This window comes from Arachis ipaensis, chromosome B4, assembly GCF_059453495.1.
Source record: "Arachis ipaensis isolate K30076 ecotype BB chromosome B4, ASM5945349v1, whole genome shotgun sequence".
NCBI lineage: Eukaryota > Viridiplantae > Streptophyta > Magnoliopsida > Fabales > Fabaceae > Arachis > Arachis ipaensis.
Genome location: NC_142439.1, coordinates 89,915,271 through 89,930,980, shown reverse-complemented (window position 1 = coordinate 89,930,980; position 15,710 = coordinate 89,915,271).

The window sequence follows — 15,710 nt, the reverse complement described above, 5'->3', positions numbered from 1 at the left end:
AAACATAACTCTTTATAATACAGGAAAATCTACTTAACTCTTTTATTGAACAATTAAGACAAGTTACCTCTGGTTGGGTTGCCTCCCAATAAGCGTTCTTTTATCGTCACTAGCTTGACGTCCTTCCTTCTTGTTCAAGTCAGCTCATGAATGCTCTCCTACTTGTCCCATGGTTCTCCCAGGTAATGTTTCACCCTATGACCGTTTACTGTGAATGTATTCTTTGAATCTTCGTTCAGGAGTTCAAGATTTCCATGTGGGGAAACCTTGGTCACCAGATAAGGACCGGTCCATTTAGACTTGAGCTTGCTAGGAAAAATCTTAGAGTCTGGAAATATACACTAGCACTTGTTGCCTTGGCTTAAAATCTCTTCTTGCAAGTTTCTTGTCATGCCATCTTTTAGTTCTTTCCTTGTAGATCTTAGCACTCTCATAAGCTTCCAGTCTAAATTCATTCAGTTCATTGAGCTGCAGTAACATGTTTTCCCTTGTTGCTTGAGAATCAAGATTGAGGAGCTTGGTGGCTCAAAAAGCCTTGTGCTCGAGCTCCACTAGGAGGTGGCAGGCTTTGCCATAGAGTAGCTGAAAATGCTGACCTTCCGATTGGTGTTTTGAATGCAGTTCTATACGCCCAAAGGGCATCATCCAGCTTTCTTGCCCAATCTTTTCTTATAGCTCCAACCATTTTTTCTAAGATTCTTTTCAATTCCCTATTTGCTAGTTCAGCCTGGCCATTAGTTTGAGGATGATATGGTGTAGCCACTTTGTGAGTTACTCCATATCTGTGGAGAGCTTATCCAACTGTTTGTTACAAAAGTGACTACCACCATCACTGATCAGGCCTTTAGGCACTCCAAATCTGGAGAAGATATACTTCCTGAGAAACTAGAGAACAATGTTTACATCACATTTGGTTGTTGCTATGGCTTCTACCCATTTGGAGACGTATTCTTCTACCACCAATATGTACTTGAAAGAGTATGATGGGAGAAAGGGTCCCATGAAATATATTCCCTAAAGGTCAAACAATTCTACTTCCAAGATGAAGTTCTGGGGCATTTCATTTCTCATTGTTAGGCCTCCTGATCTTTGGCATTTATCACATTGATTTACAAAATTCATGGCATCTTTGAATATGGATGGCCAATAGAAGCCACTCTGAAGAACTTTGACAGCTGTTCTTTCGGCCCCAAAATATCCACCATAACCTGAACTATGACAGTGCCATAGGATATTTCTCATCTCACTTTCTGGCACACATTTTCTAATCATCCCATCTGGACATCTCTTGAAAAGAAAGGGTTCATCCCATAAGAATTGCTTGGCTTCAGTAAGCAACTTCTTCACTTGCTGCCTAGTGTAGTCTTGAGGAATCCTTTTTCCCACCTTGTACTTTGCAATATTGGCAAACCAAGGTGCTTGTTGGACTTGTAATAGATGCTCATCCGGAAACTTCTCATTTATTGATTGTGGTGCTTCTTGGTTGATCTCTTGTGGTAACCTTGACAAATAATTTGTAATTTGGTTCTCACTTCCTTTTCTATCCCTTACTTCAATGTCAAATTCTTGTAGCAACAGCACCCACCTAATAAGCCTTGGCTTAGCATCCTGTTTAGACATGAGGTACTTGAGAGCAGCATGGTCAATGTAGACTACAATTTTTGACCCAATTAAATATGGCCTGAATTTATCAAATGCATATACAATTGCGAATAGTTCTTTTTCTGTAGTGGTGTAGTTTTCTGTGCCTCGTTTAACACTTTACTTGCATAGTATATGACATAATACAATTTTTCCTTCTTTTGTCCCAACACAGTACCAATTGCAAAGTCACTTGTATCACACATAAGTTCAAAGGGAAGTCCCCAGTCTGGGGGTGTGATGATTGGTGCTGTAGTGAGTTTAGTTTTCAAGGTTTCAAAAGCATGTTTGCATTCATCATAAAAAATAAATGGACTGTCAACCACTGAAGCCAGGGCATCATGGCCTGTTTTTCTATGCTTTTTCAATAGTTTTTAATGCAATTTTCATACAATTTCTGTTGATAAAGGAGCAAAAGCATGAAAAATCTCTGCATGAAACAAAATCTCAAGCATAGGTGAATTCTAGTTAATATACATGGTAAATATGATGAAATAGATCACACTAAGTGAAGTTTTGATTTTGGGCATTATTAGCACACTTAGTATAATGAAGTTTGTCTTGTATGTTACTTTGATACACTTTGTTTGCTTGATTTCAGACCAAAAGAAGCAGAAAAGAGCCACGTTAGTGGCTACGTTAGCGCCACTAACGTGGCCATTAAAGTGGAAGGAAGGAAAGATTGGAAAGCTAGTGAGAACGTTAACGCCACTAACGTTAGCAAAAGGCAAGAAGACCCACGTTAACTACCCCGTTAGCTTCACTAACATGGGCACTAACGTGGAAGAAAAGAGAAGCCCCAACGTTAGTGAGAAAGTTAATGGCATTAACTTTGAAGAAGGAAGGGGAAACGCCAACGTTAGTGGAAAAGGAGAGTGCCACTAACGTTTGCGAAGGCTAGAAGACCCACGTTAGCTTCCATGTTAGTTACATTAACATGGGAACTAACGTGGAAGGAAAGGGGAACGCCAACGTTAGTGAAAAAGGTGAGTTCCATTAACGTTGGCGAAGCAAAAAGACCCACGTTAACTTCCACGTTAACTAAGTTAACGTGGGCAAAAGTCCCACCTGGCAGCCTGACCATGCCTTCTTCAAACACGCATAACTTGCGCCACAAAGCTCCAAATGAGGTGATTCCAGTGGCATTGGAAAGTAGGATTTCAGAGCTTTCTAAGCATATATGGCACTACATGGTTGACACTAAGTTTGAGGGAGAAAACCTGTCCTGAAAGTGTAAAGATGAACATGGTATCAACCTGTAGTAAGGCCAACTGACCTCTTCACCTTCCAAGAAGTGTAACTTGAGTTGTAGAGCTCCAAATGATGCGCTTCCAAAGGTGTTGGGAAGTAGACATCTAGAGATTTCCAAAAACATATAATAGTATGGGGTGGACATTGATTTTGAGCTCCAGAACCTGAAAATATTAAGCTCCTGGTCGCTAGCGTTATCGGGACTCACGTTTTCCATTAACGCTAGCAACTATGCCAGCGACCATGTCCATTTCAAAGGAGCATAACTTGAGTTATAGAGATCCAATTGAGGTGATTCCAGTTGCGTTAGAAAGCTGACATTCAGAGCTTTCCAACGATACATAATACTGTATAGTGGGCATAAAATTGGAGCACAAGCAAGAGGCATCTTTTATGCCCCCAAAACACCAACTGGGCAGCAAGTGCAACGTTAGCCACAATAACTTTAGCACTAACGCCACACTTGTAGCGTTAGTGTGGCTAACTTTAGCACTAACTTTAGCATCTGGACCTCAACTTAACTCACTTCTCTCTCATGTCCACTTCAAAGCTCAAGCAAGCAAGCCCACAATTGTCAACCAATCAAGTCCACAAGAAGCATCTAGAATAGGAATTTTCATTTAATTGTAATTTGCTTTTAATTTCATTTTGTAATTTAGGAGAGCCTATATAAAGGCCTTAGTTTTTACATTAAAGGCATTCTGGAGAATTGAAGGAAGGGGGAGAGAGTGAAGACCAATTCGGATTTCTGTGAATTGGCACACTCCAAGGAGAGTGGGTCTTCGGACCCCTCCCCTCAACCACTCTTCTTCCTTTTCTTTTCTTTTCTTCCTTAGGAGTAGTTTCATTTTAGTTGTAATTTTCATTTATGAACTTTGCAGTTTTATTTTCAAATTTTAATCTTCATCTTTACTTTTCTGCACTTTCTTTCTTTTCTATTTTGGTAGAGCAATGATCAACTAACTCTCTTCGTTGGGTTAGAGAGCTCTATTGTGATTCAATGGATCAATTGTAGTTTTTATTCTTCTTCTTCTTTCTTTTCTCTTGATTTTACTAGAAAGCTTTCAATCTTCATCCAATTGGGTAGTTATCTTGGAAAAGAAGCTATTCATACTTGGATCTCTTCTGAACCTTGGAAGAGGAATGAAGAGATCATGCTAGAAATTCTTTCTCATGTTGGACCAAATTGGGTTTGGAAGGATATGGTGACTATAATCCTACTAACACTTGATTTGGGAATGCATGTGGTATAATCAGTGATCATACTTCATCTCTTCTCATGAGCAATTGACCAAGGAATTGGCTATTGATCAAGATTTGAGAGATTGAATTACAAGGAATTGTAATTTGATCACTTAAGATTGCCAAGGAGATCAATAAACGCATTGATTGAGGAAGAGATGAGAATGAACTTGACTGGGAGGATTGCAATATCTGTTGATCCCAATGTTCATTTTATTTTTAGTTCTTACATTTACTTTTCTTGCCATTTTACTTTGCTTCACTTTATTGCTTTCTTTACTTTTATGCCATTTACATTCCCTTGTTGCTTATCACTCCAATCTAATTCATCTAACTAGAATAATCAATTAACCATTGATTGCTTAATCCGTTAATCTCTGTGGGATTCGACCTCACTCTTTTGTGAGTTTTTACTTGACGACGAATTCGGTACACTTGCTGAAGAAAAATTATTGCAAGACAAGTTTCTGCGCGTATCAAGATTATGGCGCCGTTGCCGGGGATTAATTGTGATTAACAAACTACCGGTTGGTTGATTACCTAGATTAGACATTTTCTTTTGTTTTGGCTTGTTCATGTAATTATTTTTGTTCTTTGTTTTCTATGCTTTGCAACTGTTTGTGTTAATGCCTCACCAAGAAGCCCCTGTTCGTGACAGCTCTGGCTCTTGGTGATTTTGTTATTAATACAACAGTTCCTTTTACTTAGCTTCTTTTCAAATAAAATTGGCATATGATCACATTCTAAGTTTGGTGTTGCCCTGCAACAATCTGTTTTCAATCTTTCTGGATACTTGCATCAATTCCAAGAGAAAGTGTCACACTAAGTTTGGTGTGCCACTTATTTTTCTATGCAATGTATCCAGCAACACCACTTGTTTGTACAATCATAATGCCTTTGCTTCTTTGGCCTGCAGTGTTATCCTTAATTTTTGCTTGCTTAACCGCATACATCACTTACAATTCAGTATGTAAGACGTTCATGACCCATCATAGACCCCACCACCACTGTTTTATTTGCTACTTGAAGACAAGCAATTAGTCTAAATTGGTATGGGAAGGGAGAAAAGTAGGAGAAAAAGGGCAACAACAATGAAAATGAACTACAAGGTGGTAAAGTTCCTTTTTCCTCTTACTTATTTCCAGTACATTCAATTGCATGATTGTCTTCTAATTTCTTTGTATGTGTGCTAGCTCCTTATGAATAAGCATAGTTCGATTTTTGAATTATAATATGTTGCTGTGACATTATGATTGCCACCTTGAATTTTTGTGTGTCCAAAGCAATGAAGTTTCATGATCATAAACAAACAAGGTCATTTAAGAAGAAGTTAGCATGAGCATATAAGTATTGGGAAGCTAGCATGACTATTGTTGCTCAATTGCATTTGAATTTATTTAATTGAAGTTTTCATCTAGGACATTTTATGAAATTTTTGAAATCATGAAAACCCTGAAAAAGCAATTGCAAATAAGGCAAGAAAAGAAAAGGGAGAAAATGAGAAAGTTGAAGGCTTTGAGTACCAATGACAATTCAATTGTTAAGTGCTTGTGGTGTTTATGTATCAAGAAAAAAGCTTGAAAACAAAACATTTAGAGTCAAGGCTAGGCTCAAGTGCAAAAGCACTCCCTCAAAGCTCAAGGCTCTGAGCATCAATGATTAGAGAATCAAGAAGACAAGAAAACAAAATGAGCTAAAAGAGTCCTCTGATTAAATGCTTGTGGTGCTTATGTATCAAGTGGTAATACTTGAAAATAAAGCATTTAGAGTCGTAGCTTTCAAATCATGGTGCAAAGCACCTAAGAAGATAAGATAAAAAGAAAATGAAAAGCTTTTTCAAGGAAGAAACATACAGAAAAGATTTCATAAAATGAGCTAGATAGAGGCATCAATCATATGAAGTTCTTTTGTGATTGTTTCATGCATAGAAAGCTAGCTAACCATGAATATTACACTGCTACTCTTCTGACCTTGGATTGTCAAACCTTATTGCATGATTCTCTTCTTGCTTGGGGACAAGCAAGATTTAAGTTTGGTGTTGTGATGCCAGGGCATCATGGCCTGTTTTTCTATGCTTTTTCAATAGTTTTTAATGCAGTTTTCATACAATTTCTGTTGATAAAGGACCAAAAGCATGAAAAATCTCTGCATGAAACAAAATCTCAAGCATAGGTGAATTTTAGTTAATATACATGGTAAATATGATGAAATAGATCACACTAAGTGAAGTTTTGATTTTGGGCATTATTAGCACACTTAGTATAATGAAGTTTGTCTTGTATGTTACTTTGATACACTTTGTTTACTTGATTTCAAACCAAAAGAAGTAGAAAAGAGCCACATTAGTGGCTACGTTAGCGCCACTAATGTAGCCATTAAAGTGGAAGGAAGGAAAGATTGGAAAGCTAGTGAGAACGTTAACGCCATTAACGTTAGCAAAAGGCAAGAAGACTCACGTTAGCTACCCCGTTAGCTTCACTAACATGGGCACTAACGTGGAAGAAAAGAGAAGCCCCAATGTTAGTGAGAAAGTTAATGGCATTAACTTTGAAGAAGGAAGGGGAAACGCCAACGTTAGTGGAAAAGGAGAGTGCCACTAACATTTGCGAAGGCTAGAAGACCCACGTTAGCTTCCACGTTAGTTACGTTAACGTGGGAACTAACGTGGAAGGAAAGGGGAACGCCAACGTTAGTGGAAAAGGTGAGTTCCACTAATGTTGGTGAAGCAAAAAGACCCACGTTAACTTCCACGTTAACTAAGTTAACGTGGTAGTTAACATGGGCAAAAGTCCCACCTGGCAGCCTGACCATGCTTTCTTCAAACACGCATAACTTGAGCCACAAAGCTCCAAATGAGATGATTCCAGTAGCATTAGAAAGTAGGATTCCAGAGCTTTCCAAGAATATATGGCACTACATGGTTGACACTAAATTTGAGGGAGAAAACCTGCCCCGAAAGTGCAAAGATGAACATGGTATCAACCTGTAGTAAGGCCAACTGACCTCTTCACCTTCCAAGAAGTGTAACTAGAGTTGTAGAGCTCCAAATGATACGCTTCCAAAGGCGTTGGAAAGTAGACATCCAGAGCTTTCCAACAATATATAATAGTATGGAGTGGACATTGATTTTGAGCTCCAGAACCTGGAAATATTAAGCCCCTGGTCGCTAGCATTATCGGGACTCACGTTTTCCATTAACGCTAGCAACTATGACAGCGACCATGTCCACTTCAAAGGAGCATAACTTGAGTTATAGAGATCTAATTGTGATTCCAGTTGCGTTAGAAAGCTGACATTCAGAGCTATCCAACGATATATAATACTCTATAGTGGACATGAAATTGGAGTACAAACAAGAGGCATCTTTTAAGTCCCAAAAACACCAACTGGGCAGCAAGTGCAACGTTAGCCACAATAACTTTAGCACTAACGCCACACTTGTAGCGTTAGTGTGACTAACTTTAGCACTAACTTTAGCACCTGGACCTCAACTTAACTCACTTCTCTCTCAAGTCCACTTCAAAGCTCAAGCAAGCAAGCCCACAATTGTCAACCAATCAAGGCCACAAGAAGCATCCAGAATAGGAATTTTCATTTAATTGTAATTTGCTTTTAATTTCATTTTGTAATTTAGGAGAGCCTATATAAAGGCCTTAGTTTTTACATTAAAGGCATTCTGGAGAATTGAAGGAAGGGGGAGAGAGTGAAGACCAATTCGGACTTCTGTGAATTGGCACACTCCAAGGAGAGTGGGTCTTCAGACCCCTTCCCTCAACCACTCTTCTTCCTTTTCTTTTCTTTTCTTCCTTAGGAGTAGTTTCGTTTTAGTTGTAATTTTCATTTATGAACTTTGCAGTTTTATTTTCAAATTTTAATCTTCATCTTTACTTTTCTGCACTTTCTTTCTTTTCTATTTTGGTAGAGCAATGATCAACTAACTCTTTTCGTTGGGTTAGAGAGCTCTATTATGATTCAATGGATCAATTGTACTTTTTATTCTTCTTCTTCTTTCTTTTCTCTTTATTTTATTAGAAAGCTTTCAATCTTCATCCAATTGGGTAGTTATCTTAGAAAAGAAGCTATTCATACTTGGATCTCTTCTGAACCTTGGAAGAGGAATGAAGAGATCATGCTAGAAATGCTTTCTCTTGTTGGACCAAATTGGGTTTGGAAGGATATGGTGACTATAATCCTACTAACACTTGATTTGGGAATGCATGTGGTATAATTAGTGACCATACTTCATCTCTTCTCATGAGCAATTGAACAAGGAATTGGCTATTGATCAAGATTTGAGAGATTGAATTACAAGGAATTGTAATTTGATCACTTAAGATTGCCAAGGAGATCAATGAACGCATTGATTGAGGAAGAGATGAGAATGAACTTGATCCGGAGGATTGCAATATCTCTTGATCCCAATGTTCATTTTATTTTTAGTTCTTACATTTACTTTTCTTGCCATTTTACTTTGCTGCACTTTATTGCTTTCTTTACTTTTATGCCATTTACATTCCCTTGTTGCTTATCACTCCAATCTGATTCGTCTAACTAGAATAATCAATTAACCATTGATTGCTTAATTCGTTAATCTCTGTGGGATTCACTCTTTTGTGAGTTTTTACTTGACGACGAATTCGGTACACTTGCCGAAGGAAAATTGTTGCAAGACAAGTTTTTCGCGTATCAACCACCAGAAAGTTACTTAGTGGTTTAGCTATCTTTGAGAAATCTTTGATGAATCTCCTATAAAATCTAGCATGCCTAAGAAAACTTCTTACTGCTTTCACATTGATTGGTAAAGGAAGGTTTTCTATGTCTATTTTAGCTTTGTCAACTTCTATACCTTTGCTTTAAATTTTATGCCCAAGAACAATGCCTTCTGGTACCATGAAATGACATTTTTCCCAATTCAAGACTAAGTTTGTTTCTTGACATCTTTTTAAGACAAGGGCTAGATGATGCAAACCAGTGTCAAAAGAGTCACCAAAAATAGAAAAATCATCCATAAAAATCTTTAAGAATTTCTCTACCATGTCCGAGAATATGCAAAGCATACACCTTTGAAAGGTTGTTGGAGCATTGCACAGCCCAAAGGGCATCCTTCTGTAAGCAAAGACTCCGAAGGGGCAAGTGAAAGAGGTCCTTCTCTTGGTCCTTGGGATCCACCACTATCTGATTGTATCCGGAATACCCGTCCAAGATGCAATAATAGGCATGACCAGCTAACCTTTCCAACATCTAATCGATGAAGGAAAGAGGAAAATGATCCTTCCTTGTGGCTTCATTTAATCTTCTATAGTCAATGCACATCCTCCACCCAGCTACTGTCCTTGTAGGGATGAGTTCATTCTTTTCATTGAAGCTGTCAAAAATGGGTTAAATGATTCCAGCATTCTATAACTTCATCACCTCCTTTTGAACCACTTCTTTCATGGTTGGATTGAGCCTCCTTTGAGGTTGCACCACTGGTCATTAGTCCTCCTCTATCAGGATTTTATGCATGCAAATTGCAGAGCTTATGCCCTTGATGTCATCAATTGTCCACCCTAGAGCACTTTTGTGAGTTTTTAACACCTCAAGTAGCTTTTCTTCATCTTGTATGCTCAAAGAAGAGTTGATGATTACTAGGAGAGTTTCCTCCCTACCAAGGAATGTATATTTGAGATGAGGAAGTAGAGGCTTCAGTTCTTGTTTTGGCACCTCCTCTTTCTTTCCTTCAAGTGAGCTTCTAACCACTTGCTACTTTTTTTCCTCTTCAACTTGAATCTCTTAAGATTCTTCTTCTTGTTCTTTAAGATGGCTTGTCTCAAGCACTTCTTCCACCAAAGTTTCTATCATCTCCACCCTCATATAGTTCTCTTTCTCATGGGGGGTATTGTATTGCCTTGAAGATATTGATGATCATTTGCTCATTATATACCCTGAGAACCATTTCACCTTTCTCTACATCAATGATGGCTCTTGCTGTGGCTAGAAAAGGTCTTCCCAAGATAATTGAGTTATTTTCCTCCTCTTCCATATCTAGGATCACAAAGTCAGCAGGGAAAATAAACTCTCCAACTTTCACCAATAGATTTTCTACAACTCTATTAGATATCTTAAGGGATCTATCAGCAAGCTCTAGTGACATCCTTGTGGGCTTCACCTCCTCTATGAGCAACATTTTCATCATGGAGAGAGGCATAAGATTTATGCTGTCACCCAGGTCACAGAAAGCACTCTCTATTGTCATGTTCCCAATGGTACATGATATGAGGAAACTCCCTGGATTATTGAGTTTGGGTGGCAACCCTTTTTGGATTACAGCACTTCATTCCTGGGTGTGGATCACAGTTTCCTTCTCCTTCTAGCTCCTCTTTTTAGTGATGAGTTCTTCAAGAAACTTTGCATAAAGTGACATTTATTCCAAGGCTTTAGCTAGTGAAATGTTGATCTCCAATTTCTGAAAAATTTCCAAGAACTTAGGGAATTGTTGATCTTTCATCTCCTTGTGCAATCTCTGAGGGTAGGGCAGTTGAGAAACATATGGATTCACTTCCTCTTTCTTCTCTTGTGTTTGTGACTCTGAGACTTGCTTGCCTTTCTGTTCCGAGGATTACCTGAAACTGAGGGTCGATCTCGGATGAGATCTGCTGTGGTGGCCGGAACTGTTGTGTCCAACTTGTTGAATTTGGAGGTGCTGGTGATCCTTGATCACCGGAGGGTGGTGGTACCTACAAGAGACTCTGATGCTTAAGTTAGCATGGGCTTTTAGCAAGTATTTTGTATAGAATCAGAGTATGAGTTATACCTGGGTGCTCCAGTGTATTTATAGTAGTGTGGGTTGACCTTCCTAGATAAGATAAGTTAGCTATCTTATCTTATCTTTTAGTGAAGTCATCTTAACGACAATTAGATTTCTTGCTACTAAAGAATTTTGCAAATAAAGTCTCGTTGTAAGTATAGTTTCTAAACCAACATAGAATCCTTTCGTACAAAAGTTTGGTTGTCACAAGTAATAAAACCCAATAAAATTTATAACCGAAGTATTTAAACCTCGGATCGTCTCTCAAGGAATTGCAAGGAGGTGTATTTATTATTGGTTATAAGTTTTTTGAAAAATTTGGAGTTTGGGCAATAGGAACAAAAATAATTATAAATTAAAGCAATGAAAACTAACAAGAGATTTATGTAATTAAAATAAAAAGCCTTGACTGAGAGAATGGTTAATTGGAAGTTCTATCCTTGTTGGAATTTTCTCAAGTGTAGTATCAAAAGGTTGTTATTTTCACTTAGTTAACCCTTACTAAATAAAGGAAAGTCAAGTGATTGAGCTAACTCTTATTCGCAAATCCTAGTCCTCTCCCTTGGGAAGGTATAGCGTTAGTAAGTACAGAATTAGCCAACAACTTCCAATTTAACTAATCACTTGAGCATTCTAACTCAAGTGTCTCCTTTTAATCAACCCCAAGTCAAGTTGGGAGTCTACTCTGTATTCATGCATGCCATCTTCGTTGTTGGAAGTTTGGAATAGAAAAGAGACATGATAATGGAAATAAAATTGAAAGCAATTAAATAAATAATAAAATTGAGAAGAAACAAATTAAATTAGAAGAGAAATCAAATTAAAGGAACATTGAACCTGGAATTGAGAAGAAGCAATCCTAAAATTAAGAGAAATCCTAAATCCTAAATCCTAAGAGAGATGAGAGAGCCTCTCTCTCTCTCTCTAAAAACTACATCTAAAACCTAAAATTATGAATTATGAATGTTATTTTTATTTGATGAATGAATGGATTCCCCCACTTTATAGCCTCTAATCTGTGTTTTCTGGGCCAAAAACTGGGCCAAAAATAGCCCAGAAATTGCCCCCAGCGATTTCTGAAACGTCCATCATGCGGCAAAGTCACATGTACGCGTCGTCCACGCGTACGCGTTAATTGAATTTTTCACAGGTCACGCATGCGCGTGGTTCACGCGTGTGCGTCATTTATCTTCAAGGTAGATATTACGAATTATATATTGTTGCAAATCCCCGGATGTTAGCTTTCCAACGCAACTGGAATTGCCTCATTTGAACCTCTGTAGCTCAAGTTATGGTCGATTGAGTACCAAGAGGTCAGGCTGGACAGCTTTAGTAGTTTCTTCAATTTCTTGTATTCCATCCTCTTTTGAATGCTTCCTTTCCATTCTCTAAGCCATTCCTACCCTATAAATCCTGAAATCACTTAACACACATATCACGACATCGAATGGTAATAAAAGAGGATTAAACATCGCAAAAATAAGGCCAAAGAAGTACGTTTTCAATCATAACACAAAATCAGGAAGGAAAACGTAAAACATGCAAATTGTATGAATAAGTGTGAGAATAATGGATAAAATCCACTAGATTAAGCATAGGATAAACCCTAAAAATGGGGTTTATCAACCTTCCCACACTTAAACATTAGCATGTCCTCATGCTAAGCTCAAGAGAAACTATAAGAGTGAAGAGGAATGGTAAAACTTATGAAATGCAACCTATCTATATGAATGCAACTAAATGCAAAAATACTTCTACCTACTTGGTGAAAAGTAAATAAATCTTTCAGGAACAAATATGAACTGGATTTCACTAATTCAAATCATAAAAATGAAGTACAAATAAACTTGCAAGAAGAAGATAGCTCACAAAAGCCGGGAATAAAGAATCGAGCATCGAACCCTCACCAGAAGTGTATACACTCTAATCACTCAAGTGTTTAAGGTTCGATTCTCTCAATTCTCTACTAATCTTGCTTTCTACGGCTTGCTCTTCTTCTACCAATCAACAAAAGTTTAATGCACAAATACATATATCAAGAGGTCTTTTGAGGGTTGTAATGGGGTTAGAGTTAAGGTAGGATTGTATTTGGTCAAGTGGACTAAAATCTGAATCCTTAATTAACCTAAACTTTCCACCTAACTTAAGACAATCCATGTAATTACAATGCAAAATCTAACTGCCCATTAACTATGTTTACCACATATTCATGCATCCCAACTTTAGTACAACTCATATGTATTGCTACCAACATTTACTTTGGAGAATTTTGTCCCCTTTTCTTTTCTTTTCTTTTCTTTTCTTTTTCTTTTTTTCTTTTTTCTTTTTCTTTTTTTTTTTAAATTTTTCTTTCTTTTGCTTTTCTCAAGGCATATGATTAAGGTATTGAATGCATGAACATATTCTCAACATTCTTTCACATTTTCAGAAAATTCTAACATACTCAATTCTCAAAGCAAATGTTTCTAAACCCAATTTCCCCATACTTAAATCATAAGCACTCTCACTAGTCTAAGCTAACCAAGGATTCAAATTAAGGACATTATTATTTTCCGCTTAGAGTTAATGATGTGCTAAAGTAAAGAATAAAAGGGGTAAAATATACTCAAATTGGTTTGCAAAGGATAATGAAAGATTAAGGCCATATGGGTATGTAAGCTTAATGAAACAAGGCCTCAATCACATAAGTGCATGCATACATTAAACAATGGAAATATAGAATCAAGCAAGACAAAGATCAAAATTTTAGAGAGAACAACACACACCAAAAAAATAAAATATTGGTTGATAAAATGCAACAATCAAATAGGCTCAAAATTTCACTGGTTTTGTGTGTTCGAGCTCTAAACCATGTTCCAAAATAATATTTCTTCAAAAAAGTTCAAGAAAAAATTTTATTCAAATTAGTGAAATACTCTAAAAAAGTTTCTTGAAAAAGTAAATATTACTTCAACCAAGTAGTTGGTAAAATATGCACAAAATGTAACAGACATGCAATCAAACATGCATATGCAACAACTAACTACAAAGAAAATTAAATATTGGTGTTGAGACTGGAAGGTACTAACACACGGAGATCGGTATCGACCTCCCCACACTTAAAGATTGCACCGTCCTCGGTGCATGCTAAGATGTGTAGGTGGACAGGTTGCTACAACTGACGCTTTTTTCTAAAAAAAATGTGCTTAGGATCTTGTTTGTTGTCCCATGTAAACGTCTTTCGGTTCTCTTCCCGGTGGCCATCCTGAAAGAAGAGAAAAGGGAAGAAAAGTAACCCAAAAACAAAGATAGAAAATAAATAAAATATGGTTGGGTTAATGCCAAATAATGACGGTCTCAATTACATGGTAGCTACAACATGTACGTGAGTAAGCAATAGAAGCACATGGCATACCAATAGTGCAAAATTTGCAATAATGAGGGGGAGTGTGTGGGTAATGCAAGGTAGTATAAGTGCATATCAATGCAAATGGAATGCAAGTATCATAAAAGAATAGCATTGACTTATGAATAAGAATACCCAATCAGAATAAAACAAGTCATGAAGCACCAGAATAATTCAAGAAAAGATGCAACAGTTGAATAAAAAAATTTTAACACCAATGGAAAAATAATAAATTTAGAAAAGAAAATAAAAATATGCACAAAATTAAAAAACAATGAATGAAAGCATGCAAATAAATTAAGTAAAATAGAATGAAAGTGAAGAAGGATGAGAAGTTAAAGAGATGAAGAAGAAAGTAAGAAAGAATGAAGAAAGAAGTAGAAAGGAGAGAAGTAGGGATTTAAAAACGGGGCGCGACGCGTACGCGTGCATCACGCGTACGCGTGAAAACTGAGTGGGCCGTTCGACGTGTAAGCATCGCCCACGTGTACGCCTGGGTGGTCGAAAAGAGAAATGACGCGCACGCGTCAGGGACGCGTACGCGTGGGTGATTTTGTGCCTCTAGCACAGTTCCATCGCAAGGGCAGCACAACTCTCTGTTCAGGTGCTCTTTACGCCAATTTTTATCCCCACGCGTACGCATCGCCGACGCTTACGCGTGGGTTGAACTTTCAGCAGGGGACGCGTATGCGTGAGGTACGCGTACGCGTGGGGTGGCTTGTGCTTCATGCACCCCTCCCGCGCGTCTCTCACGCAACTCTCTGTCTATTTGCGTAGACACATACGACGCGTGTGCATCGTTGACGCTTGCGTGTCGATCCCCTGTTATATATATATATATATGTGTGTGTGTGTGTGTGTGTGTGTGTGTGTGTGTGTGTGTAGAATGCAGAATGCAAAAATGCAGATGCTGATGCAGACATTATGAATGAACACTAATAAAAATAGAATAAAATAAAAATAAGAATAAAACAGAACAAAATAAAACTAACACTGAAAAAGAACGATCATACCGTGGTGGGTTGTCTCCCACCTAGCACTTTTGGTTTAAGTCCTTAAGTTTGACATTTGGTGAGCTCCTTGTCATGGTGGCTTGTGCTTGAACTCATCCAGGAATCTCCACCAACGTTTGTAATTCCAATGGCCTCCGGGATCCCACACTAGTTGCATAAAGCCTTCAAGCACGTTAAAGCAAGTGACAAGGCCCCTATAGTGTTGATTGCTAGAACGAATTCCGGGGTCCCAAACCTTGCTTTTCCACCCATCCTTGCCATGATCATCATTGTTCCAACCGGGTGGCACGCAATTTAAATTCTCACTGAGACATCCAAACAGCTTCCTGGACCCATTCAATTCAGATTTGTACCAACCTTTATACTTCATTTTGGAGCATGCAACCATATT